A 24,474-nucleotide genomic window follows, 5' to 3' on the forward strand; every position below is an offset into this window, starting at 1 on the left:
ATCAGGGATTCATAAAGTCAAAAGGCCCTATGAATAAAGACATATAAACACCACTAATACAAGGTCAAGACTGGTGGGAGATTGAATATTTGTACTGTAGAATTGAAGCAGATGATTTTACAGTTAAAGACTAAAGTATAGTACATATAGAAAAAGATCATCCAGGAGTGTAAGTTGTTCAAGTCTGAGTAATTGAGTATTAATTAACTTCCAAGTCTGAGTAATTAAGTATTTTACTGTACTTATAAGGTATAGGTGAGGGAGAGCATGGACAGTCACTCTTCTACATCAACGCCTCTTCTGTATGGGCAATTTATTCAAAATCCATACTTTTATCTTCAGTGAAGGGAAAAGGGAGAGAGTGGTTTCCTTGGGCCCTTGTCCTCCTGTGCATTTTGGACATTAAAGTGAGTGAATGCGCCACTAACACTGTCAGCTCTGAGCTCGCCAGGCAAGCAGCCCAGCCAGCCCACAGCACCTGGGTTTTAGGGAACTATGGGTGTTTCCAGCCTGCTAATCACGTTAACTTGTGCTTATATTTTCTTAGACATGTCTAAGACTTAAGGACAGCATAAGAACTGTTCAATTTCTAGTAAACATGTTTTCTTATGTCTTTACAAATGCTGAGTCTGACTAACCAGTCTGAGTTCTAGAAGGAAGTCAATACCATGACGGATGTTCTTACAAAGTGCCCTAATATCCAGTGAGTCACATCTGCAGATAATCAAGGGAAATTATCACTTCTCAATCGTGGTTGTTAAACACAAAAAATAGGCCACTTGGCCTGTATGGATGAGAAGTGAATTTAAAGAATGAAGAAGCTCCATATGTAAGCAAGACATTGAGGTAAGTTGAAGGATGACTGTGTTTTACTCATAGATGGAAGCAGGCTGCACGGACTGAAAAGAGGTGTGTGAAGTCTAGACATTGTTTCCTGGCATAATCTTCCACAGCTTTCCTAGTCTGCCTCTATCCTTAAGGGGAAAATCAGACATGTTACTCTGCATGCTGTGTGTGAAGGGACAGCACCCTGGGAGAACTCTCCCTGGAGAGAAAACAGATCTTCATGAAACAGAAAGGAAGACAAAGGAAAAAAAATAGCACATGGGCACTGACAGCACCAAAGAAAATTAAAGTGTGTTCACAAGAGGCTGAAGAAGGATGCCAAGGATTTCTCTAGAAGCCCTGGTTTGTGCAGACACCAATACTCTGAGCCTTCAAGTGACCCTCCCAAGCTATTTTCTGACAAACCAGAAGAAATCCAACGTACACAAACCAGAGGAGGAGGATTTGAAAGGAGCCCAAATGGGGACTCAGAATCTGTTGTTTATTTTTTCACATTTTAAGAGTTCGTGGCATACTGTTATAATTCCATGTGACACTCTTCTAGAGAGAGGTGTTGGGGTGGTCCTCAATGAATAGTAGGCATTTATTCTGGCTTATACTTCAAATTTGAACAAAAACTATTTCTTAATCTGAGGGTCATATTTCTACTTTTGGCTTTCACTTTGCTTTTTTTCTTCACATACTTCATTTTATTCTTTTTTTTTTTTTGACAGAGAAACTCTGATTTTGAGTTTGAACTTGAATTTCTTTTTTTTTTTATATGCCCAAAAGAGACACTTTGAGCTAGAAAGGAAGGAGAGACCAGTAAGTACTCATAGCTAAACCTCTGTCCAGTTAGTCTTTGTGCATTGTGTCATGACAGTGAATATCAGAATTGTGGACTTTACAATTGCTAAGCCTCACTTTCCTCATCTCTAAACAAGGTTTTTTGATAAGGGTAAATTATCCATATACTTAAATTATATGTAAATCAGGCACCTAATATATGTATAATCTCTCAGCCTGAAGATTTCTTGAATTTAAAAGGTACCTGGGGGTCCTCTATAGGTTCATTTCTATCTGAGGGAGAAGCTTCCCCTCAATTCTACATCGTTATACACGAAATCATAATATTGCTGCTGGCAAGCTGCTGGCTGAACAGCACGGTGCTGGATGGTAGCTGAGGCACCAGGGACCTCAGCTGCTGTGCACTACAGAGTAGAAATGAGCACTTGCAAATTCCAGAGCAGTTTGGGAATGGCAATAGAAGGAACTGAACTTTTGAAGGCAAGAAATCTGCCTGTGGGTAAAGAGAGAAGGAAGGGGGAGATGGGTAATTAAGAACCAAGTGAGAAAGGTTAAAGAGTCATGAGCAAAGGGTATCGGGCAGCCAAGAGGGCCATCATCCCAGCTTTTGCTTATCACAGAATCAGGTAGGTTGGAAAAGACCCTTAAGGCCACTGGGAGTGAGGACAGCTGCCTAATGCTGTATCAGAAATGTCAGGAGCTCAGTTCTTAGGGCTCTTCCTAAGCATGTGTGATATATTGGTGCCCTGCTCCACAGGAGGATGGAGGTGAACACATGAAAGCAGCATTAAATATAGCCGGACTAGACAGAGAAGACTAAAAACACAAATAGCAGGAAAGAAAATATAATGATAAATAACTCTCCAATTGAGGAAGCTAAATAATCACAAGAGAGTAAACCATAAATAGGCTAGTATTAGGGTGGAAAAGATCTTTACTTTCTTTCTGTCAGCTGCTCCAGCTCATCATCTATATAACCAAAATATCTTTTAATATGAAAAGTGTTAATAATTGTTATCTAACTCCAACATTCAGACTATTTCTAAACCTTTATCACAGGCTATGCTTACAGACTGTACCAATAACTGGCTTTATCTGCAGTGCAGGAAAGCTACAAATGGAGCAGAAACAAAACCTTGCTTAAGGTCATGGAAACCATGTTGTGCTTAAAATTTATCAAAGACATGTCACACACAGTTAAATGTATAGGAACTGCTAACTGTAATCTTCAGTCCCCTTTTACCCAAACCTAATTGAGCTGAAGTTTGTTGATAGAGAATTTTAGTTTTGTGTTCTGTCTAATGAATAGATGAACAGATAGTTCTGTATTTTAGATTATTAAATTATATGGAAAGTAATTTAAGTATAAACTTGGAATATTCATCCTGATCCTTCATCTCCTACATTTTAAAGAGCTTTGTAATTTAGGTATATGATTGAATCAATTAATTCTAGAATAACTTTGTGAGCTGCCTAGAACTAACTCCTCAAACTACAGACTTGATGATGGCTGTGGTGGCTGAAAAAAAGGTTCTAAAATTTTCACTTTGCCTTGGCAAATTTCAAAATTAGAAAATATCACCTGAAGACTATTTGCTTCAGGCATATCACGTATGACAGAAAAACACCACAACAAAGTACAATCAGCAGAATATGTTTGAGAAGAATGAAATCTTGGAATTGACAACAAATTAACCATTTCTTGCAAATCCATGAAGTTCCGATGACAGCGAACTTTACATATATATTAGCCAGAAATCCAACAGCTCAAAGTCCAGTCCTGAAATATTCAGTGGCTGTTAATGTGTTTTCCTCAATACTGGATTTGATTTCTACTCTTAATCAGAAATAGTTAAGATTTGCATGTGTGCTGTCCTCATACTGACCACTGACTAGGGATTTGGACTATAGGAGGCAGTTGTCAGTATGAAAATATTTTCATTGGTTTTATTAGTCTGACTGCTTTTTTGGTCTTTATATACAGGAAAAGATCTAAAAATAAAATGAAGTGTACCAATTAGAGAGCACTTTTGGTAGTATAATTTGTTTCCTTAAGGGAATTTGTATAATTTATGTTGTCAAAGACTATGTCTATTAAAATTATTTTATCATACAATCATGAAATAATTTAGATTAGAAAGGATTTCTGGGCTTCATCTAGGCCAGATTTCTGAAGTAGAAGTGTAGAAATAGCTTCGATGCTAAAACAGTTTTCTCAGAAGTTTCTCTGGGTGCCTCTTTAAATGATCCATTGTGAACATTTTATTTTTGAATATACAACCAGAATTTCACTTTCTGCTTCAAATAAGAGTTTGTGCTTGCCCTTTCTCACCTTCCCCTACCTCACAAAGTGGAAGGCAGTGATTAAATTCACTCCTAAGCCTCCAGTTCTCCAGACTGAACTCCTTCAGACTCTGCCTCTGCGCTGGATGTTCCAACACCCCGAGCAGCTCCTGAGCTTCCATCCATCTGCACATCCCTCCCTCGTCCCCAGGGACCAGAGCCTGACAGGGTACTGCAGAGGCAGCACTGCAAATGCCAAATCATCCATTATCACATCCCTTACTGCTGAGGCTGCCATTAGTCCTGTAATCACTTTTTAGAACCAGCACTCGCTCATATAGAAATGTCTTTGAATACTAAAGACAAATTATTGAAAATATCTCAGAGATATAATTCTTCTTTGAGAATCTAGTTTGGGAATTTCTCTAGATTGTGCGAGTTTAAAGATCTGTATTTATATCTCAGAGTAACTAAACCCCTATCCTAGACTAATGCTGAAATATGAGAGGTATTATGAAAGAAATCAGGATTAATTTATCATGTTTCTAAGGAAATCACAAACCATTTCTTATCTTTCATTTTTTTGCCTAATTTTGCTTTGTTTGGAATCAGATATTTTGAAAATAGTGAATAAAGGGCAGAATTTTATGTTGTTTTTTTCTTTAAATTGAATACAATTCATATGATATTTTAATTTTTTTTTTCAAGAGCAATATTAATAGGAAAATGCCCAAGGAAATTGTCCCATTTTTCCCAACAGCCACAAAAGTGTGAGCATTTCTCTGAGTTGGGTTGAGTTCTTCCCCTTCCAGGAGCAACTGAGCAGAGGAATGCAGCTGAACAGCTTTGCTTAATTAGTCAGTTTATCTGAATTAAGGATGGACTAACACTCTTAGAACAAACAGTATAAAAGAGGTTTGGCAATGATGAAAAGGAAAAACTGAAGACTTGTTCTTGAAAGAATGAGTAAGAGAATAAATTTCAGCCTGAATTAAGACCTCAGTAAGTAGAATAATATATCTTTTAAAAGCCTTGCCTTTTACCCATATATTTGTGTATTTTACAAGCTGGGATGTTGAATTGGGGCATTCTGAACTAGTTAAAAGAAGAGTCTATGTGTGCTAGGGGAAGGTGGGTGGTTTGTGCTGTCTTTATTTTGTGCCCTTTTCACCTGTGTATAAATACAGTATATATGTGTACATATATATATATTTGTTGCATAGATTGTGATCTGTTTAAGGCTTGTATGCCAAGACTCCTTATGAGCTGACTAATGCTGTCTTCTTATAATCACATGGACTTCTCCACATATATATTTTTGTCTTTAATTTTATTGGGTTAATTTATTTGATTTGCATATTTTTATAACATATGTACTACAATTATCTTGGTACACATCAGATTCCAGGTCTTTCTTCCACTTGTATTTCCATCTTCACATTAATCCATTGTTCTGCTCAAATAACTCACGATATATCTTCTAGGTAAAAAGAAGAATGTTAGGTGATGGTAAATTTCTTTTCTTATTTTATTTTTTTAAATTGTATTAATAAAATACCTTAAAAGTGTGATAAGTTTGTGTTCCTTGACCTGCCTACAGAACTCGGACAACTTCCAGGAAGGAATTTTTCCTTTGGATATCTTTCTAATTACTATCACTGCTGAATAACTGATATTACAGTTGTTTGAATTAGCCATAAGAACCCCAGAACTGCCATCCCTTGGGACAGATAATTAACCACAATTTATTCTTAAATGAAACTTAACGTTTGCCATAAAATCCCAGGGGCATATTTGTATTTCACAAATTCTTAGTTCATCACATGGTGCACAATGGAGCATATTTATCAGCATAGCCTAGTCTAGTACTGCTACCTCTCACATTAGCATGTATTTAGTAGGCTCAGACAGGACTGTTAGAAAGTAATTTATCATGCAAGACTAAACTCTGCATTAGGGGTAGATATGCTTCCTAAGAAGAAGAAGAAAAAAAACAACAAACAATACAACTATTTATAGGAGCAGAAATATCTGTTACACCGATATAATGTTATGAAATAATGGATGTAGCTTGTCCTTTTTATATTTTCAAGTATTTGTGCATACTTAATATGATTCTTGAAATAGAAACCAAGTTAATTTTAAAGGCCAAGTCTTCAATTGTTCAAAGTATAAATATTATACACTGAAAACAAGTTTGGGCTTTTACTTATCTTCCAGGGTTTCCAATTATCTTCTTTTCCTTGGTCTGTGTGTCAGGATCAAGTATGGCTTGTTCTGGTCCAGACTAAGGTTAAGATATATACAGAAAAAAATTCCCTGTGGAAAATATGAACATGTGGCTGGACTGCAAATATGTTTGAGTGAATATTGAAGTCTGTGAAATTTCTTCATCAAAGTTTTTTTTTCTCTGGATTAAGTTTTGTGCATTTCCACAGAGAGTCATTCTGGTACAGGAGTCATGAAGTACATGAGCATGCTGTTTCTCAAGATCAGAGATAATTCACTTGGTTAAATACCTGATATTTTTTAGCTGTAGCTTGTGTCCTTCCAGGATATATCTAAGCTCAGTTTAACTTGACCAATGTGGGTTTAGCAGCCCTTGATCCTTACCCTACTAGTTCAACAATTTCACCATATTGTCTTGTCAACAGGAAAACTCCTTAAGATTTATTTCAGTGCAGTCCACAGCTTATTTTTTCCAATCTGCAGCAACTTCTGCAGTGACAGTAGGAGCACAGTGGTGAGACTCCTGCACCCACACAGTGAGCTGGTGCAAGCCCCCAGCCCAGTGTGACTCGGTGGTGAGGTCTCAGGTCTGGTTCTGTCCTGTGCCCTGCCCCACGTGCAGCTCTGTGGGCACGGGGCTGCTGTGCCTAACACTGCCTGTGGTCTCTGAGCCAGCTTGGAGACTCTCCACTCTAATCTCCTGTAAATCCGGCTCCAGGGTGCAATGATGATCACTTGGTGGCTGCAGATTAACAAGATTATATGGGGGCATATTCAGTTAAATCCAAGGCAGGACTTGGACTGGATTAGAAGATTCAAGACTGACTTTATAAAGTCAAGCCAAATTTTATTTTAAACCCAGTTGTGTGAACTGGATAGACAGAAACATAATAAAAAACTGTAGTTGTTTGCTCTTTCTGCAGTAGCCATAGTGCTCAGTTTGGGGTGAGGTGATAAAAATAGTATCAAGCAGGAATCTGCTCGGAGCACACTGAGAAGCTCTCTAACCAGGTGCATTTACTGCATGCCTCAATGCAGCAGCTAGGAGCAGACCTGACAAAAAGAGGCAGCTGTAGACGTGAGCTGGAGGAGCAGCTTCAGTGACCTCTTCACTCCAGGGACTTTCAAAGGCTTGCTCACCCCAAGACACAGGCTGTTGGCTGCTCTTGAGTGGCTGAAGAGATTAGGACTGTATCACTCTGCAAAAGTCACACCAAAAACAGTGTTTTTTTAACTCTGTGTGGTGAGAATGACTCCAAGACTCTGAACCTGGCTCTGTACTGGAGTGCCATGAACAGCTATGCCACAGCCTCAAGCTTTCCTTTGGCTGTACTTTTTTCCTTAGTGAATCTCCTCCTCATTGCTGCACACTCGGTACCATTTTTTCCAGTACAGGTCATGGCAGTGCCCTTCCAGGTCTCCTGGTCCAAGCCTGATCTGTAGGAACTGGAGGAATGAGACTGAATCTCCTTATGCCAAGTATGAGACCGAAGTAAAGTTCTCCACTTCCTGATGCTGTTACAAGGGATTACAGTGGCATTTCTAGAAACGTTAACACCCTAATTTTTTAGGGGAAAAACAAACAGGCAGTGGGTGTTAGTCTGTTTCCACAAAGAATGGCTGCTGGTATTGTCCTCCCAGCAGGTTTCTGAGTTGTAAATCTCTGAAACTATACATATGTCATGGCTATGAGAGACAAACTCAGCAGCACATTCTGTGACTCATTGTCCATGGTATATGTTTGTCTCTATAACCTTTGCATAGTCCTGAGTTGAAAACTCTTCAGCAAATTCCTCACGGCCAACCACACTCTTGAAAACTACCAACTCTTCAGTACTTTCTGAAATACCTCACTGATGTTTTAGAATGATCCTGTACTATGCTGGTCAGGAAGTTCCAGCAGAATAAGATGAAAGTGTATAGCATGACTGACTTACTGGGACTTGCCCTTTCTTCTTTTGTTTGTTTTTCTCGTATTATTTTCTTCACCCCAAGTGCAGTGAACTCCCTACAAAGAAGCTCTTTATCTGCTGGATAGTGAAGCAGAATGCCAAACCTGGGGCCTGTAGTCACTACTGTGTAAATATTTAATACCAACGATAATGGTTCTTTGGGAATAAAGGGTGTATCGCCCCTAATTGTTACTGGCATTGCTATTACAGTCTCCTGGATCCAAGCCAGGAGGTCTGGCAGATGCTAGAGGAAGCACACTTGGACCCTTAAGTGAGGCACTAATGTAAACACAACAGTGTGTCCTCTGTCAGTGCCTGCTCAAGCACTGTGTGGTCCCTTTGACTGGACGGTGCTGAGTCTGAGGAATTGCTGTGATAATTGTGAACCCAAGGCTGAATTCCAGTAAAGTTCAGGCAGAGAAAGATACTGGTTTGAAAAGAGTTCTGAGAAAAACAACTAGATTCTGGAGTCAGCTTCCAATTTACTAAATTTATTAGCAGTCATGTAGCTAAAGCTGAAAAATGCAGAATTTCTTAGATGTATCAATTCTTTACATTCTACTCAGCTTCTGTGTTCTTCAGAATGCTCTGTGTGTAAGATTGAATGAAAAACAGCAGGTACAGAACTGGGTATTTCAATGAATAATAATTTTGTATTACAGTATTAATGCTTAATTTAAAATGCCAGTTCCTTTTTTTTCTTAGCTCAAAGGCTTCCTAAGACAGGTGTTATTGCCTTTCTAAGGCTTTTGTTGCAGTGAAACAGACAGCATGAAAACCAATGAAATGAAGGAAAAACATGCTTGTTTTCTCTGAGGAATTACCTCGCTGATTTTTTTTTTCTTTCAGCTTTATTCTGCTACCATTAATGACTTAATATGAAGGCAACAGATTATCTTATCTGCCGTGTATTTCTTCCCCCACCAGCTGACTTTGTTCCTTACATACCATTCAGTTCCTTCCCTCCTGAGGGACTTAAGGCTAAGTACTTATCAACCCAATGCAGGCAGGGAATATGCAAGAGCTTTCTTGGGGAGCAGAGAGGTGTGTCCTGTGCTGCGTTTGGTTACTGTACACAAGAGGGACAGAGGGAGCCCTGAGCAGCCTCTACCCCTCAGGGAGGGCAGTCACAATTCCTCCGCCCCCATCGGCCATGCACTGAGTGAAATTCCACTTGTGGGCAGAGGGGTTGGCTGTCCAGAGCCCTTGCTGCTCACTGGGAGGGAAGGAAGAGCTTCTTCTCTTTGCCATCCTTTCTCTTGAGTGCCAGCACAGCAGAGGATGCCCAGAAACCCCCCATCTCTTTACTGATTCACAAAAGGTTTGTTTTTATGGGGAATCTTCTGGCTGAGAGGAGTCTGTGCATGTAATGTCCCAGGTTTTATCTTCTGGAGGAACTGTTCTGTAACTATGGCATTCCTTGGAGGCAAAAATATTCTTTAGTTCTTTCTTTGATTGCTGTATGTATAGATTAATCATGTGCTAACTTGCAAGTGGCTTTATTAAAAATAATTTCTTTCTTCAAGCAGTACAGTTATTATAACAAAATAGTAAAAAGCTCATTATAAAAAGAAACAGAAATTCATGGGGAGTTTCAGCTCCATGGCAAAAATTGTGAGTTGTAAACTTGGGGTCTGACATAAGTATTCTAACCAATATACAAGGAAACAATCTTGCAACAATAAGATCCAAAGAAAACGTATGGTGGTTTCTTAGAGTGTGTAGTAATTTATGTGGAAACTCATAACAGATAAATGGGGACTATTGTATCCTTGTTTGTTTATATTTAAGAGAGATCAAATATTTATGTCAATGGAAATTTTTTCACTCAATCTTATGCAATCTACTCTGAGTCTAAATACATTTTGAGAACTGTGAAGGATATTTTTCTTGCACCATATTCTTCTTTACAAAATAAATTAAGACATTCCTTACTCAGCCAAGGGTTCTAATTCTGTTTTACATATGTTACTTATGGTGAGGCAATTCAAGGGGCAAAGATTTACACTGATCTCCTGAAGACACTGAAAAGTACTGCACACTTAAGCTGAGGCTGTGATCTTGTATCTTTTTTTATCCATTATCTTTTTAAGTGCAAAGGTAGAAGAAAGTCATTTACAGAAAGCACCCTTTGTTTATCCATACAGTGTGAAAGGCAAGCAAAGATCACAGACTGCCTCAAGTCTCAAGTCTCAAGTCAAGAACATCAAAAGAACAAACCCATCTCTTTTAAATAAGCTTTTAAATAACTCTTTTTAATAAAAATCAGTATTAACTGATTTGGAGTAAATTTTCACTTCAACATTTTTGAGAAGAACAATACCCAAAATTCTTTCTTCCTGCAAGCGCTTTTTGGATCATCTGTCCTCAGAGGGAGGAGACAAAAATTAGCAATACCAAAGACTTTCTTACCTGTTTGCTTTTAATTTTGTTTCTATCTTTCTGTTCTAATTGTTCTAATGCTCTATGGTCTAATGGGTTGTCCCCAGTCTTTTTGAGTGCAACATTATGGCTAAATCACCAAAATTCTTTACTTGGAAATTCCACTTCCACTGTCATAGAGTTAAAAACTCTAAGGCTGAAAATCTGTAAATTAGGCAGGTCAAGAACCTGGTTTGACAGTGGGTACATCCCTCTCCTACCAGTAGACTCTCCTAGTGAATGTATTTAATGCTAACCGTAAGAGAATTAATCAAAATGAATACAAAATGTGTATAAAATCCAAATCCTTCAGTCTCAAATACCTGTGATGGTTGGTCAGACTCACTCAGCCCCACTGCCAGGGAGCTGGAGAGCCAGCTGATGCCAGGCTCTGCATGCTATCCTGTTTGCTCCTGAAGCAACCTGATACCTCCCAGGCTCCTAGTCCAGATGGGATTGATTCTCTCCCTATAAGCCCCTGTTCTAATCTCACTAACCTCATGTTTCTCGTTCTTCCCTTCCTCTGCTCCTCTTGTGAGGAAGGGTTTTGTTCCTCTGCCTGTAGGTGAGATTTGTTCTTTGTTGCCCAGTCACAGTGCTGAGAGGGCAGGGGTAGAAGAGGAGGAAGCTAATGGCTGTATGAAGAAAACAGAAAAATGGGAAAAAATCTGCTTCTCAGTTCTCATAATCTGGAGTATGTGGTGGTGGTGTTGGCGTAGTGGGTTTGTTTTGTCCTGTTTTGTTTTCCAAAACAAACCTTTCTAAGTAGCACTATTCTGAAACATGGAGTAGCCCTCCCTATCTATTGCCACATCCTAAAAACCTGGTTACCTCTCTGTACTTCAGGGATGTGTGTTTCCCAGTGAGTCTCAGGTTATAGAAACAAAAAGTCAAATTATAGATTCTATAATTTTTACATATATAGGTACAGCAAATCACTGAAGAATAATCTCCAGTCCTTCTCCAGAGTAAAAAAAAGGGGCTGATAAGAAATAGAAATTAACTACTTATTTCTGCCACTAGTCTATAACCCCAACTGCTTAGAGACAGTTAATCTCTATTTCTGGATTTCCTGTCAAACAAAACTAATCCATGAATGAGAAGGAAGAAAATGGGCAAGTAATGGAATAAGGGGTTTTCCTTCTTTTCCACACTGCACTAAAACAGAGGAATCATACCAAGGGATATGTCTTTCTCATGGCTTTATTTTAGCAGACAGAAGTTGTTCCTCATTCCTAAACTGTGTGTTACAGTGGAAGGGGCAATGAAGCTTTTGGCTCTTACTACAATTTTACTAGGAAGGAATTTTATGAACAAACATCATTGACAATAGGTAGAAGGAAAAGTAGTAGAGATTTGTTTACAAAGAGTTGTCAAATCAGCAACAGCAAAAGTATTTTGAGGTGTGCCACAAAGTTTGGGGAAGACATTTATTACTGTTCCATTAATTTATTACTGCTTCATAGTTTACGAGTTGGCAAGAGTCTTTTGTGTTCACACAACTATGACACATTTCAATTTAAGTTTAAAAGAAAGAACAAATAAGTAACATTAGAAGCTATCAGGATTGCCAGCAGAAAAAAAAAAACCTTCAGACTCTGCAATAGGAAGCTATTCCAGTGGAAATCTTTTTGATTGCAAACTGTTTTTAAAAGGATTAAAAAAATTTGAGCTCTTGCGCAAGTGAAGCAGATAGAACAAGATCAACAAGCCAGGAAAATTTGAAGGGAATTGTATCAACTCTTAGACTTGAACAAAGAGCTTGGAGTCTACACTGCTACAGAAACCAAATTTAATTTCATGCTAAAGCACCTAACAGTAATGTTGAAGAGGAGACACTGTAGTTAACATAATGTTTTGTCTACCTAGATGTCAGTATTTCAAGGCAATACCTGCAAACATGAAAGAACATGTAGAGAAGAGGACAACTTGAAAGAAGTCAAAGCCAGATTCCTCCCTCCTTGGACTTTTTTTAAAAAAAGTTAAGCCACATGTGATCTAAAGCTGTGAGATCTTCTCAGTCTCCACAGCTGCTTGCAGTTGTCACATTATCCTTTTCATTGCTTTCATATCTGTAAAATCCCTCACTTTGAACTCCAAGAATTTCCTTGGGAATTTGGGTAGAAGAATTTGTTTCAGTAGCTCATATCACTTCAGCTTAGAGGCAACAGTGAATTAGGATAGGTTTGGATGGTTGGTGTCCAAATGCAGTTGGAATCTTCTCCATGTTTGCTTTCACCTAAAGCTTACCACAACAAAAGTGTAGATCCAAGGAATAAGATCTGAGAAGTAACATCACATGTAATCTGCTGTCTCTAAAATCTGTGGTCAGTCAGAGATGGACAAACAAGACACAAACAAGCCTTGATTAGGCCAGAGAGGGCTGTGGCTTCCGTGTAACTATGTGTACAGGCATGAATCAGAGCAAAGATGTGCTTGGCAATGTGGTGCAATCTAATCTCTGATGTGGGAGATTATCTTGTCCTTGATACATCCTGCCCACAAAGGATACTAGACCTTAATCAGCTGATGTAGGTCAGGAGAGAAGTCACAAATGAGGCCTGAATGCCATAGGGCCTGGTATGGTACACACACAGTCTTTGGCTGTTATATCTGTTGTGGATTTTCGGGTGAAGAATCAGTATATGATTATGTCCCCATAAAGAGGCCAGGAACAGCATAATTTGTATTAATTCCAGCAGGAATTAAATTACTTACACACAGAGAAAGGAGTTGAAGAGTTAAAGCTAGGGTTTCAAACAAAATTGAAGCTGTGATAATTGCAGACAGCAGGATATTGGGGCAGTGCTTTGCACCTGGAGGGAAAAAAATATTAATCAAAATTATCAAGGATGGCGGGGGGCATGCAGCAGTACTGAGCCTCAGATAACACCATATTATGACCTTGCAGAGATAGGAGGAAAGGCAAGATGGGGAGAGCGGCTTAAGGAGTTTCATGAATGAATTTCATGCTTTAACTATATCATTTGAGGGGTAGACAGGAAATTATAGTAACAAAAGAACAGGGGAATGAATGGAGAAGATCATGAAAATTTTCCAAATTTCTGTTTCAAGAGAAATGGAAAATCTCTTATATCTGAAGAATATAGAATTTATCATACCATGACTTGAGGACCATTGAGAGCATATCAAACTACAGCTGACATCAGCATTTAACCATTTCAAGCACTTAGATTTATTCAGAGTGTTCCATGAAAATAGCATTTATGTTTGTAGTGTATGAACTTATGTGTCCACCCAATACAGCTTTGGTGGCAGGTCCTGCAGAGAGAAAAGTTACTATGGTATGTCATCATCTTCCTTCCTTTGAGGCAATAATTCATACAGGAGTAGGAGAGACCACATTAAATGTAGCACATCAGCACACCAGCTGTTTCTCAGAGGCTGGATAGAAGCTGCAAGCTCTTTTGCAACAGCAATTACACAAGTCAGTTTTTTAGTGCTCCTGCTTCCCTGGGTTATGTTTTTTGCAGTCTAATGAAACAATCAGGCAAGTTTCCAGCTGTTAGTTAACTGCATGTGAATTGTGTTTTTGAAGAAGGGGAAATATCAAACAGAGTCTCTAATAACTAGGGAAACACCATCATGAGATTCAGTTCATACAAATGCATGGTGTTTCCCTCTTCCATGGTGATTCTTCTCTCAATGTCTGTTAAAATCTTGAGTACAAAGTTGGAAAAACCGAATGCTGTGGCATTATTATCATGTTTGCTTGCAGATTATTAGCTTGCTCTCATACAGCTGATAAAACAGTAATGGTTCTATTTAAATGTCATACCATTTGTTGATAATGAGTTATTAAACTACAGGGTATATTTGCTCTCACTACTTCTGCAGAACACCATATTATGCCTATTAAACTGTTTCGTCTGAAGCTTAAATGCCACTCAGAAGATTCTTTCAGGGACAGGATTAATTATGTTGTCTGCATCTCGCTAATTGATACATGACGTATTATGGAACATCAACAAACAGTTTTAGAATTAACCATCCATGGAGCAGACCTCACAGTGGCATTTCAGACAGCTTTATGTTCACAATTCCGCTGTCAGGAGGGTGAGGAGAAGAAGAAGAGCAAATGTGCATAACACCAGAGAAGGATTTTCTATACCTATTGCTAACTAGCTCTCAACAGTTTCTATAAGACACTTCTGTTTCTGCTGCTACTGTTACCTGCCTGGCTGACCTTTTGTTTTTGACCAGACCTAGTCTCACTAACTGATAATCCAATCTATTTTATAAAATAAAATGAAAGCAAAAAGGTTAATGAGTTTGCCTATTTGCCTTGTGCCCCTCTGTAGTGAGATTTGTGAGTCATGGCATTGCAGCAGTTTGTGGGGCTCCAGGGCACACTCAACACTCATGAGGTGCACAAACCTTTGCTGTGCAAAAAACCACTCTGAAAGCTTGATGTGCACACTCTCCTCTTGGAGAGGGGATGGGCAGGGAGAAAAAGGGAGCAGGCATGCCAGACACTGGTGGTATGTAACATCCTGATGGGTTGTATTCCTCAGCCACAAAAAAAAAAAGAAAAAGTACAAGAATCTCTATATTTTTGCTTAACTACAATATTTCTTTTTCCAGGACTTTAGAAACAGACAGTGAGAAACCTGTGCCCCTCTCCTGCACAGACACTACAAACATGCTGTATCACAAATGAAGTAGAAAGAGCATAAGAACTCATCTAATAAGATGGAAGTGAAGGGGCAAGAACTTTAATTAAATCTTTTCTGAAAAGGAAATAAACAACTGAGCAAGGAATTTTTTTTTAGGAATCTTGAGAAGATTAAAAATATGGAGAAAAAAAAAAACTAATTAAATATTGTCCCAAAGGCAAACTAATAACTCAGAGCAGTCTGATAGAAGTCCAGTCTTCAAGATGTGATTGATTGCCTCTAGTCTTTACTTTTATTCTCTACCTCTTGCCCTAAGAGAGCACTTACATCAAGGAGTCTAGACTGCCTCTGTAGGCTGTAGTGCTCCATTTTGTTGATAATTCTGCTTTGCTACTTCTGATACCCTGCTTTTCCCTGTCCTGGAGCATCTGGCTCCAGCTCAGGTTTGCCTGTGCTCTGAGTGATCTCTTGCACCAGTTCCTGGCACTGCTGCAGCAGCTCAGAAAAAGAAGAATTTTGCCAAAACAGACATTTCTTGTCCCTAGAAATTCCTTTTGAAAATAAACATACCACAACACTCCTGGCAGAGGAGAAACCTAAGGCCGAGGTTGCCTGTTACACCATTTGATGGAGATTCCTTGGGCACATTGGGATGATCACGGTGTGACCACAGTGGTGTTTTTGTTTGAATTTCAGTAAATCAAGATATGGTCTGGCTGGTAAAGAAAAGTAGTCTTGAAGCATGTGAACTGGATGTCTTGTAAAGTTTAGGAAAATGAGAACTATTTTAGTGACTAATAGAGATACAGCCTGTGAGATATAATTGCTTAATGTAGCACAACAGGAGTGTGCCCAGGAACCAAGCCAATAATGCAGGAATGCACAGGTAAACCTGCACAACTTCACTTAGGAAGGGTATGGCTGATAAGTCTCACAACACAAGAATTAGGGAAATTCCAGATAAGTAATCAGAAAATAAGTTAAAACTGACAGCCTGATGTATGAACCCTGTCAAACTCATTGCCACAGGAAGCTGGAACAAACAATATAAGTACATTGGGCAAGTGACACAGAGGAATGGAAAGTGGATCCAAATACATACTCTAATGTAGGAAGTTGTTAAGAAACCTATTACCAGAATCTGGACACATAAACTTTCTTTGTTTCTCACTGCTTGAATAGCCAGTCCTACGCATTATAAGATGTGACTACAGGGCTGGACCAAAAGCAGCATGGCAAGCTTTGTGGAAGTGAGATTCTTTGTGTAATTGTCTGTACCTTGCGAAGGTTCTGCAAGGAAAGGACAGCTTGGGGAAAAGGACACATCTCCCTTCTAAGTTAGCACACCTAGTCCAACATCCATAATTTCTGTCCTTCTCTGTATCAGCTGTGAGAGTAAAGGCCCATTACAGGATCTACTGCTGGCTGTAGTCTGAAAGAGTATCAGCCTAAGGACCCGTTTATTAAGACTAATTTTATTATTTTTCTTGTTTTTTCTGTCTCAGAGAACTCAACTGTAAGCTTTCTAAGACTATTCACAATGGTTTCAGGATCTTTCAAAAATAGCTACATGTGGATCCATTTCTGTGTATTTATTAAGAGTTTTTCTACATTAATATGCATATAAAGCAATTAATTTTATCTGCCACTTGATGCACAAAGTGACTTTCTATAGCTCTTTGTAATCAGCCTTAGATCTGAGTGTCCCTAGTACACTTCTATGCGAACTTTCTCCTCACATTTGCCCTTCTTTTCAAAACAACTCAATGATAGGTTGAGCAATACAATTCTCAGATAGCCATATTATTGTGTGCTGTTCTTTCATTTAATGGAATTGATTTGATACAGAAGCAGCTTAATTCAGTATTACCAAGACCCAGTTTAGCATGGTGCTTTAGCACTTGCATAACTTGTTTGTGTGCTTAGATAGCATTTACCTGCATCCTATACTGGTCTGGAACAGCAAATGACCTTTCAAGTAACAAAGCCACAGGAAGTATTTAAAAACCTGATTTTCATGACAACCATAAATGGGAGATAAGGGGACCTTATCTTATAAACAAAACTCTGCTGTGCAGCAATCAGTAATTTCTATAATGGCTTGTGGAATAAGATGACTACTTTAAATATTTTTCTCAGTGGCTGTGTGAGCTACCTATAGATTCCTGTTTCTGTTCTCAGGTTAATGTTTTATTAATTGACAACATAAGTCTTAACATGAAAGTAGCGCCCCTTGAACCAACAGCAAAGTGGAATGCAGCAACATAGTGTTGTTACAGGATTTTTTTGCCATACATGGCGTGAGTCATGCACTTCGACATAATTCAGTCACTATCACACCCTGTTCATGTAATTGGCAATAAAACCAGGAACAATCTCACTGTTAGAGCCTTGCCTTATGTCAGCATTCTTGCTTTCACACACTAGTTTACACCATGAAATTACAGTAGCTTGTTCAATTTTCAAACCTTTAATAGCAAGAGTGGGCAGAGATCAACTCCAACTGAACCTTAAAGCCAGTACTTAAGACTGAAGAGATCAAAAGGTCACTACAATGAGAAATGCTGGAGTAAAAGGGAAGCAGAAAAGCTGGAATACAGTAGCTGTCAGTAGCAACACAAACAGAGGATATTGGGCTGTATAAGATGTCATACGAATTTATAACTTGGGGATTTCGTGTTGCTTAAGAAGCTGTGCATCTGTCTGAATACTTGTGAAGTTCCAGAGTAGGCTATCACAGAATCATAGAATCATTTACTTTGGAAAAGACCTAAGAGTGATAAGGTCCCTCCTGAACCTCCTTTTCTCCAGGCTAAACAACCCCTGTTCCCTCAGCTGCTCCTCAGAAGAGTAGCTCCTGCCCCTTCATTAGTTCCTTTGCCCTCCTCTGAACTTGTTCCAGCACCTCCATGACCTTCCTGAACTGAGGGGTGTGGAACTGAACATAGGATTCCATGTGAGTCCTTAGAGTGCTGAGCACAGGGGGATGGTCCCTGCTCTAGCCCTAGTCTTTCTCTCCATAGGAAAGTCTGGACCCAAAATGATGGCTTTCTGTCAATGTCCTTCTATTCTATAAAATGAGATAAAGGATATCTTATTCACTCAAAATTACAGTGACATTAATTTCATTTCTAACATCTTCCTAGAATATGCTGTTCTGCTTACATGATTATTTCCATGAATGATTAGACCACCTAAATAATTAGATGGTTAAAAACTATTACTTACCATTCTAAGCAAAGATTGAAAAGGAAGTATGCTGCAGAAAAAATTGTTTTATAATTCAACTGCAACTGAAGAAAAGATGATGTTTTATGGAGAATTCCTTTTGCTGTCATTAGTACCTACCAGCTGAGAGAGTCCTGCTTTTGACAAATAAAGACGCTGTACTAAACTTTTGCAGTATCTTCTACCTTCCTGTCTGGACATCACAGTTCAAGTGACTGGCTTTCAGAGCAGAAAAACATGGAACAAAAACACTGCTCAAAGCATTGTTTACTGTCAAAGACGAAACACACCTTAGATCTATTAAGAATTTACTGTTAACTGTGAGCCTGTTTCTATAATTGAGATTTTAAGAGTCTCGCTATTAGTCCAGATCTACTTATTACAGAGAAAGAGAGAACAACAGTGACTCAGCAATGTTACCCCACACTGCTCAGATCCTGCTCCTCTCCCTGCATTACACTCATCCATCCCCTCCCTGCTCCTCCCAAGGCTGATGGTTTCACCTTGGTAGGGGGTGGGTTATGACAGCTCACCTGCACCTCCAAGTCCTTTGGGGCTTTTTTTTTGCCTGCAACTCCACAGCTTCTGAATTTATGATATAATTGTGCCTTTTATGCATGTTTGATACTCTTTCTTTGACAATTTCTTTGTTTGACTTCCAGTCACCTGGTAGCAGTGATCAGGCTCAGCCAGAAGCCCGACCTGCCCTGGTGCTGAGGCAGCTCTGGGGCTCAGGTGAGAACTGAGTCACCAAGTCAGGGGCAGATGCAGCCCTGTCACCAGCAGGCAAGTCCACAGTGACAAGGCAGGTCTGAGTTAGTCAGGCCCACACTCAGGGTAAAGTTCAGTTTTACCTGGGCTGAGGACAGGGCTGAGAACGTCCCTCGGCGTGCTCTGCTGAGGGAGGTGAGGGCTGGCTGCCATGAGCTGCTGAAAATGGTAATAACTAACAGACTTTGATCCCAATATCTTTTGAAATGCAAAGCAGGCACTTCAGCCATCAGCATTTCCAGTGTTTCATAAGCCTTGGCAATGTAAGGGAGTTTCGTATCTTTACATTCATGTAATTGAAACTTACTGAGTGTGACGAAGCATTTTTTGTACCATTTTTTAAACTACAACAAAAGACATTGAAATGCCTCCGGAAATCACAGCTAAAGCTTGAGACAGGAGGGAGGACCTACCTTACCAGATTTTTCTTTTACTCCCCAGTTCCTCAAAGTGGGGAAAAATATGTCCAAAACATGCAAGGTTTTACCATATTTACATATCAAGATTTAATTACACAAATTAAGGTAGTGCTATGTTGAAGCCTATTTTTGTATTACATTTCCTACCCCTACTTTTAGAGGGGAATACTTTGATAATATCTCTTAACCTTCAAGAGAACAAATGGTGAACAACTACTTGCCAGGTTTCATGAATCTGAGAATAGAAGAATAATTTGTTACACAAATATCCCTGATTATTTTTAGTCCCTAGATGAAGAAAAATGAAACTTCAAACCTAAAACTACAGCTAGGCAAACTAAAAGAGTTTGACTTATCTTGAAGCAAAGCTAGGATTGGGGTTATTTAAAATAGCTGGACATGTTGGATAGGGCAAAGTTTGGCAAAGTTTATTTTCCTAGCTTGATTTCCAGGACTGACTTTCACAAGAAAGCAACATGAGTATATATTTCTACCCTGGGCTTGTTCTGCATCCTTTTTAGGCACATTTAGCCTTGAGAGGAATGTGTGTACTCCAGGCTCAAGCAGTGCTTGCTGGTCTCAGGGGACTGGAGCCTTGCAACTCAAGACTTGAGCAAGCACGTGACTGGCTGAGGTTGCAATGCATGCACAGGCATTTTGATCCCTTCCTCTCCACAGAGATCAAGAGTCATGTCCAAGGCTAGAAGTCATTATATCAACGAGGATGATCCTTGAGTCAGGACAGAGAGCTTGGTCTGTAGGGTTAGCAATTCAACTGATCTTTCAAAAAGATCACCAATTCCCTGAAGATTTTGAAAAGTAATAAACAATTCCTAAGTGGAACAAAACTGTTCAAATGTACTGGTCTCAGAAATTTTGAAATATTCTTTGTTGTTCAACCAAAAGGAACTTAGATGCTGGACACTCTGCCTTCAGGATTGAGTCTAAATTTCCCATCCTAGGAGGGCTTCATTTTGTGGCATCATCCTCCTTTATAACACAAATTTGTGTTTTATAACACAAATTACTTGAAAAGTGTTTCCTTTCCACCTGGAGTGAACCTGTACAAAGCAGCAGCTCTGGTTTTACCTCAGGGCATGACCTCACAACATAAAAGCCTTCACTTGTCAATATTTAATTCAACATTTACTAAATGGTACATAGATGTTAGGTTGATTTCACTGGTAATAACTTTGCAAAGATTTAACTAGCTTTACTCTACATGGAGGGTAATGTTGGAAATAACCCTAACATAATAAAAACCATTAAACTCATGGCTCATAAGATTTTTTCTGAATGATGACACACCAGACTTGCATGTGTACATAAGAAAAAATGGTTAAAACAACACTAATGGCCAACACAGCAAAGAGTAATTATTAACCACTTTTTCTTGCAAAATAGCTGGAAAATACTTTGCTGGAGCTTATCCTATGAACTGTCATATAAAATCAACAAAAAACTATTTTAAAATATTCAATATTCTTGTTCTGTTCCCCCCAGATATGTTTGATCTCCTTGTATAGAAGCATAAGGATTTGGAAATTTTTGATTTTTAAAATGAAACAACTACTAAATAAAAATGGTCAGTGTCCTGGCTTTTCTCTCAAAACTGTGGTTTTAGCAGTGCAGGAAGCAGTGCATTTCATCAATGACATACAGCCATAAAAAGACACCAAACTCCATTTTTGGTGGTTTGACTAAGTGAGAAGCTAGATTTTGTCTCTTTCACTAGCAAAGTATTTATGAATATTATTAATTTTCCTATGGAATTAGCTTAAAACTAAACTGTATGCTACTCCTTTCCTAGATCAGAACATTTTTGTAGATCCAAAATTTTAGCATCAGTTTGAGCCTGCATTTCCAAAGGGACCTATCCATCTTTATGTGTGAATGAGAATTCACACACATAGTTATCTGCTTATCACGTTTTCTCTAGCATTTGTGTTTCCAACTTCCTAACAATGAAAAAAAGCATTGCAAACAGCAAATTTTCACAGCCTTCTGTTTGAATAGTCTGTAAGTTTTTAACATAGGCTTGTTTGTAATATTTTAATTTTTCTGTTTTGCTTATGATTTCTTTCTTGGGTGATTTCTGACATACAAGTTCATGTTTTGGTTGTGCTATTTCTTGGTCATGTCTGTGTAAGTTGCCCTTGAGATGGTTTCTTTGTATTCTTGATCAAGATGAAACAGGGCAAACTAGTAAACCTGAATCTATAGTTTGGGAAAACTTGGATCAAAAAGGTAGTTTTTTTAGTTTGAAAGGATTAGTTTTATCATAGAATGGGCTTCAGTGATTGAATTAATGCTCTTTGAGCATGCATGTGTGTCCAAAGCGTACATAACTATGTAAAACTTGTTTTATAATGTAGCAGTACCAGCTTTATAGCCCTTCTTGTTTATTTTCCTGTCCTTATGCTAGTCATGGGACATGCTGAGCAACAAGCCCTCTCCAGTAGTGACAGATGCTACAAGGAATTAGAGCATCTTGGTTTTAGTTTTCATAACGTAATCACCTTGGGTTAATTTTAAAGTTGTAAAAGTTTCAGTTAAAATGCAGATATTTTGAAATGAAAATTAAACATATGCACGTCTGGAAGGCATCATCTCTCACTTGTAGCTGAGATAGAAGGTTTGTTTGAAACTCACCTGTCTGCTCCCTCATTCTCACTCCAGAGAATAAATCTATTTTCTTTTAGCCACCATGTTACACAGAGCTAAAATACAAGACTGTATTTCTTGTTAATTGTAAGATATTGGATTCCAAGGCTAAAGACACTTTTACATAAAATATGCTAGGGGATCTTAAGGAGAATTTCTTTCCTGTTGCTCAGAAATGGTGTTTTCTTTGATTAGCATCTTGCAACTGGAGAAGGATGTCTTTGTTAACCTGAAGAAAATCTGATGCTAATATCTTTTGAGAACCTCAGCAAGGTTTATGTAACAGGGTCAGAGGTGATCCGTAGAAGCTGCCAGAACAATCACAATTTGAAATACAAACCAAGTACCACATGCTCAATAATCCCACTTTCCCCAAAAACAAGGTTACTTCAAATCCCAGCCAGAGTTTGCAGTTTCAGCCAACTCACCTCTGTACAGTGGTTTCACTACCTAACATATCTTGGATACCTTAACATCTGCAAATTTAGGAATAATCCAACTAAATTACCTATCAAGGTCATTAGAAAAATGCTGATGAGACTGATTTAACGTAACTTGAATTTTACAAGAGAGCAATACATGTGGGATCAGGGAGAAGCCAAAGAGGATAGCACCTTTTTACAATGGAGTGTTCTTATCTCTCTTAGCTTTGGGATGTAAGGAATTTATAACAAAGTCAAAACTGCTACACCCTTGTCCTGATCTATATTTAGCTCAATTTTTAAACTAACACTGATATGGAGCACCTCTCTATGGCAGAAAGCCAGAACAGCAGACAAGGTAAATCTTTTTTATAGACTACTGGGAGGTTAATTGGTGTACAGTATATTCTGTACCTTCTATCATCTTGCAAAGGGGTGAATCCTCACAAGTACCACACACCATCTCACATGCTGAGCTAGTGGCCACTGTGAAAAGCTATTTACAGCACGTGGAATGCTGTGGGTGTTCCTCAGTGGAGCCACTTGTAATCAGGTAAAAGTATAAGAATGCAGGTCCTAGCCTTAGGCACAGGCATTTCAAATATCTAATGGTTCAAATTCGGGAAGCAAAGTTTTTTCACGGCTTGTGGTATCTGAAACAAAGACCTCTTGTAGGGTGTCACAGCCATACAAGGCAGTTTGTTTTCTACTGGGCAAAAAAGAGACATTGCATGAATTCCAGCTGAAGCGTCATACTATTCTTTGTTTTTATAGTTAATTATTTATTACTTCTGAAATGGTATAAAAGAGTTAAATCTGGCTTTACATTTAACTCAATGACTTAGTTGTCCCTATTTTAGAGAAGAAGTCAGCAGCAGCAATTCTGAGGAGGGTTGCTTCTGAGCTGCACTGAACTTCACTGGAAGAGAAGAGTACTTCAGATAAGTGGTGAGTAGCATCTAAAAATTGGACTTAACACCTTGCAGCAAATCTAACAATGTTCTCAAGGGGTTGACTTGGAGAGGGAAGAATAGATTTATCTTGGTATAAACCAATGTTTTGAAATTCATAAACAAATAATTTCCTATGCTATCCAAGTACTCAGCTTCTACGTAACTAGTCATTAACTCTGAAATCTGTCTTCCTCTCCTAGTGTAACACATTTCTATGATAAATAGCTTTAATTTTCACCAGATTTTTGGAATAAAATCCACTCAAAACTCAACAACAACCCACAACAAAACACTTCACTTTGAGATAGAAACTCAATCTCTCTACTACTCAGTATAAGAGATCAGATTGTGACTTGTACGAAGTATTGAAATGCAAATATAATAATTCATCATTTTGCAAAGGCACTTTAGGATGGATACTCCAGGTACGGGAAAAAAATACATTTTTTTTCCCCACTCAATTAACTAATTACTTACGAGGCACATATTTCTGGGAGCTGAGGTGTCTACAGTATTTGAGAATAACCTTTTCTAAATAGTTCAGCACCATAGGAATGCTCTGTGTCTAATTAAAGTCATACTCCATCTGATTCCGTCAATGTTATTCTAATGCTGAGACTCCTAGATAGTTTTCATAAACAATACAGGAAACATTGACTTGTACAGTATCACTAGAGTCAGACTAGATCTTTTCTTGAGAAGAAAACAATCCCTTCAGTTTTTAATGGAGTTCCATTGTACCTTTTTTAACCAGGTAGTTATGTCACATACCAGGATCTAATAGTCTGTTACTGCTTTGGGGACACAGACACTCAGAATGTGTTCTTGTTCTTCACCTTGGATGCTCTAATTAATCAATCCTT

General features: G+C 38.6%; 1 protein-coding gene across 2 annotated transcripts in view; it reads left to right on the forward strand.

Annotated features, from left to right (window-relative positions):
- Positions 1 to 9,224: 9,224 nt before the first annotated feature.
- The window catches only part of SLC2A9 (solute carrier family 2 member 9), a 99,540-nt gene continuing 84,290 nt past the window's right edge, over positions 9,225 to 24,474 (forward strand). The window contains exons 1-3 of one of the 2 annotated variants that reach the window (XM_064418647.1): positions 9,225 to 9,417; positions 10,244 to 10,467; positions 23,517 to 23,606. The gene's annotated coding sequence lies outside the window, so the exon portion shown is untranslated. The remainder of the gene's footprint in view (positions 9,418 to 10,243; positions 10,468 to 23,516; positions 23,607 to 24,474) is intronic. The other variant, XM_064418646.1, reaches the window with a different exon arrangement.

The sequence above is a fragment of the Passer domesticus genome, chromosome 4, assembly GCF_036417665.1.
Source record: "Passer domesticus isolate bPasDom1 chromosome 4, bPasDom1.hap1, whole genome shotgun sequence".
NCBI classification, from domain to species: Eukaryota; Metazoa; Chordata; class Aves; order Passeriformes; family Passeridae; genus Passer; species Passer domesticus.